Genomic DNA, 4,834 nt, shown 5'->3' on the forward strand with positions numbered 1-4,834 from the left:
GAGATGCTCTCATAAGCACGGGAAAACTGGCATGCTTGGTGCGCTGCAGATTAAGGGTGTGGCCCATCATGGCAGGGAAGCCATGCTGGCTGGTCACATCTCATCCACAGTCAGGAAGCTGAAAGAGATGAACACTGGCACTCAGCTCACTCTCTCTTTTTTGTGTAGTCTGAGACCCCAGCGCTTCGATTGGACTACCCAGGTTGGGGAGGCAGTTAATTTAACTCATGTGACCCCTCACAGATTCACCCAATGATTTGCTCATGATGCTTATAAATTCTATCAAGTTGATAATGTAGATTAATTATCACAGGCATATTAAAATTATCCATGGATTATTCACAGTGATTTTGTGAATAATATCTTTCTTTTGTGAATTTTCTTCTTCTGTTTCTTTTATTTTTTTGAGACAATGTCTTGAGCAGCCCCAGCTGGTCTTGAACTGTGTAGCTGAGAATGATTTTGAGCTCTTGATCCTCCTGCCTCTAAACTCCAAGTGCTGAAACTATAGTTGCATCTCCTCTCTCTCTCTCTCTCTCTCTTTCTCTCTCTCTCTCTTTCTTTCTCTCTCTCTCTCTCTCTGTGTGTGTGTGTGTGTGTGTTTCTAGTTTGGGGTCCAAGTTAAGTTGTGATGTGTTAGGGGCATGCAGGCCTGTTTGAGCTACTTGAGGCTATCAACAAGCACATCCCTGGGGCTCACTGACTTTTGTAGCATAGCTTGTTTAACTCACAACTGTGGAGATCTAAGAAGCAGGTGATGACACGTGCAGTTCTAGTAACAGCCTCCTGGCAGATGACATCACAATGGTGGTGAGATGTGTGGGAGAGAGCACATGGTGAGCAGGAAGTGGGCATAGTACCGTGCTTCACATCAACTCGCTGTCCGTTGTACTAGTTTGCCCTGCAAGACCTGAATGAGTCCCTGAGGAATAGACTCCCCTGCTCTCTGCCCATCTCCAGCTTGGCGCTGCCCCTCCAGAATCTCTGCTTTCATAATGTTGTGCCAGGGATGAAGTTTCTAGAACATAAGCTGTAGGAAAACCAAAGCACCTAGTGGATGGCTGGTTTCATCCTCTGGCCTGCAGAGACGCGCTCTGGAGAATAGCTAACACAGGTTCTAGAGCCCTAAGAGTCTATCAGGATGGGGGAGGGCTTAGAAGCAGGCAGGTGTGGCAATCTGAAGCTGAGAGCTCACATCCTTCACTGCAAGCATGAAGCAGAGAGTGAAGTGGAAGTAAAAGAAACCTTAAAACGCTCAAAACTCACCCAAGATGCCCGCAGTGACAAACTTTCTCGAGCAAGGTCACACCTTCTAAACCTCCCCAAAAGATGCCGGCATCTGCGGGGGAGATGGGGGGAAAACTCAAATATTGGAGCCTTCGGGAGACATTTCTCAACCACACTGGAAGATACATATAAAAGGCACAATGACTAAATAATAACTCTAAGCCGGGCGGCGGTGGCGCACGCCTTTAATCCCAGCACTTGGGAAGCAGAGGCAGGTGGATTTCTGAGTTCGAGGCCAGCCTGGTTTACAAAGTGAGTTCCAGGACAGCCAGGGCTACAGAGAAACCCTGTCTTGAAAAACCAAAATAATAATAATAATAATAACTCTAGAGAGAGAAGGAAAAGAAATGAAAAGAATTTCATACACTTTTCTAGAATCAGGTCGTGTGTCTATAGTGAAGGTCCAACAATCAGAAAAGAGTCTCCAGGATTTCAGAGACTGTCGGAGTTCTGGGTTATGAGGGATGACTCATCTGAGAACAAGCATTTAGGCATCTCAGACTTGCTGTCATTAACCCTTCAAGTAATAAAAGAAGATGTAACATTTCAATCACGTTTTAACTTTGTCCCCACGAGATTTCTAACTAATCTCCCTTTAGTATTCCAACTCGTCTCAAATCAATGGTTTTACAAACTCTCTGTTCTACCCTGTTGACTGCAAGTTCGGTAGAAAGCTTGTGCCAGGCTGTAGTGATCAGCAGTTTGAATTTCTCTGTAAAGTACCAGTCCAGTGGTAGCAGCAGGGACAATAATTAATTAATCAATGTGATAATGCCCACAGCTACAACAACAATCAGTGTGATTGCCAGACGAGTTCTTCTTCCTCTTCTTTCTGGGAGCCTCTGCGGCAGAGTCATCCCAGGCAAGTCTTGCCAGGCCCTCAACAGCCTCAGGTATGCAGGCTGCTGTGCTCTGAGAATGTATAAACTTTCAGAAGTGATATTTAAGGAGATACTAGAACTAGGTATAAAGAGTATAACATTCACAAGTAATACATGGTTAGGAGACAGTTTCCCGAGGCTAGCCATCTCAGAGCCTGCATGTCAGACCCTGTATGGAAAGTCAAAGTCACATGACTCTGACCTGACCCTGAGCCTCAGGTCTCCTTTGCCTGTATCCTCTTGGAGAACCTACTGATGCTAAGTACTCCCAGAGCACTAAGACCAGGCAAGCTCTCTTCTCTGATGCTCCTTCATAGTGGCAGTCCCCAGGCTCATTACCCAGACAAGTCCATACAGAGCTCAAAGGGCTGGCCAAGCCCTGCCCATTTGCCTGTTTTTCTGTTTTCACTCCGTTGTCCTTGCTTGGATTGCAAAGGATGGAGGCACACCCTAAGTGGTTAACACAACGCACAAGGGAAGGAGAGTGTCTCACAGGGTGGATTCTGGTGCTGGGAAGATGGCTTAGTGAGGAGAGTGTTTGCAGTACAAGCTTGAGTGCCTGAGTCTGGTCCCGGAACAGGCAGATCTACTGGGCTCATTCATCGATTCCCTGAACTGTTGAGCCTCAGCTACTAGGAGACCCTGTCTCAAAACACAAGAAGGGTGGTCTTTCAGGAAGCAACACTTTGTGGGGACCGTCTGACCTCCACATGCCTACACGTACTCACGTACACCTGTGTGCACACTCAGAAGATAAATTTCAAAACCTAGCTCCCTTAGCCCTGCTCTCTGGTACCATCTGGGGTCACGTGACCTGGGCTGACTTAACTTTATTCCCAGTTAATTCTCTAGAACGCAAAAGGGATCAGAATAGTAAAGTTGTGTGAACATGCCTGTGATGGCTCTAGACACACAAGCACTACTGGATCTTACACCGGATCAGGAGAAAGCTTGGGCTCTTTGTGGGAGGGACTATTTCTCCACATTGCCAGGCACTGGGCAGGGAGGGTACTAACTGTTCTAGATACACTCACTGGGTGTCTCCAGATGAGCTGGACTAGTGACAAACATGACTGCAGATCTTCTGTCCAGAAACCATCAGTTCCTAGTGACTTTTGTTTCCCCTCCTATCCTTGACTCTGGACTGGCTTTGTGGCTTTTTTCTTGTCCAATAGAATGTGGTAGAAATTGTTGTTCTAGCTCTGCTTTCCTGCCCAACTCATAGCTGTGTGAGAGGCCGGAGGTCACAACAGGTAGACTAGCAAGTGCTCAGGGATGGAGGCTTTGGGCAGCAAGGAAGCGCAGAGGAGAACAGACTCTCTCGAGACAGGCTTCAGTGAGAGAGCGAAGGCTAGTTAGACCTTTAGGGAGTAGGTAGGGGTCTTCAAGGAGAGTGTACATCCTTGGCCAGGGCCAGGATGCTGCGGATGTCTCATGTACATAGGGACGAATTTCAGATACTGCTGGACAAAACCTTCTAAGAAGAAGCCCGCCCCGGCTGCCAGGCTATGTAACCTCCTCCAAGGGGCAAAGATGGGAATGCAGGCTGCTCGGTCCTGGATGTGCAAGCATGGGGCACAGAGGTTGGGGATGGTGGTGGTCCTACTCTGATTGACCTCAGGATGAGATTTCCTCCTCAGTTTGGACACATCTTGACCACACTCTTACCCTGGACCAGCTCCGCTGTTCCCATAGCTCCCTGGCCCCACAGGAAATGATGTCTTAGGCCTTCTGAGATATGGCCATATGTGGTTGATACCATGCAGGAAGACCTTCAAGCAAGCAGATGAGCTTCCTGGAGATGCCCCACGGTTTCACTTTGTTGCCGTGGGTGTACCCTGGAGAGGCACAGCCCCAGGGGCTTCGTTCCAGGATCGCTTCTTGCTACTGATGAACTTGCTCATGTTTGTCATGGCCATACTCCTCATATACTTGACATGGTTCGCGTAGACACCGAGAGACCCTCCCTGCCTGTAGCCTGCTGGGATTGCTTCCGGGGTGATAGCTCACTCTGTTAGGCAAGGTTCCCACGCGTCAAACATGAAGATGAACTCTCATAAGAGAATACTGCTTAGATGAATTAATGATTTTATGGAATTCCTGATTCAAGTAGTTTTAGGAAGTTAGTTTGATTTAAATAATTTTGGGTAAGTTAAGGTACCCGTTAGAAAGTTTAAACTTAGAATCAAGACTAGAGTGTGCTCCTTCCTCGTAGACTAGCGAGGACTGCATAGGTGAGAAAGAGAACTATTGTGAGCTTTCATGCATTCCCAGTACATAATTGTAGTAGCAAGAAATATAAGCTTGGGAGAAGTTAATGATCAAGGAAAACACTTGTTCTAGGTTGGGCCTAAGTTCCTGAATCTTGTGATGTTGGGATGTGGTCACAAGTTTCGTTGTGCACCATGAGAAGGAAGGTCAATGGACACCGAGTAGGTGATCTCATTATAAATGTGAGAATAGAGACTAGGTGGTTAGCTAGTTTAACTGAACAAGACTTCAAGATGGAAGACAGATGGCCTGTTTCTTAGTAAACAAAATTGTTGTCAGCCAAACATAGGGGACAGTCTCTAGCATAGACTCGGCTTGCTTACGCTTTGTTAACCTATGACATGAGCATCATTGCTTACACTGTTAACCTATGACGTGAGCATCATTGCTTACAC

This window comes from Mastomys coucha, unplaced genomic scaffold, assembly GCF_008632895.1.
Source record: "Mastomys coucha isolate ucsf_1 unplaced genomic scaffold, UCSF_Mcou_1 pScaffold5, whole genome shotgun sequence".
Taxonomy (NCBI): Eukaryota; Metazoa; Chordata; class Mammalia; order Rodentia; family Muridae; genus Mastomys; species Mastomys coucha.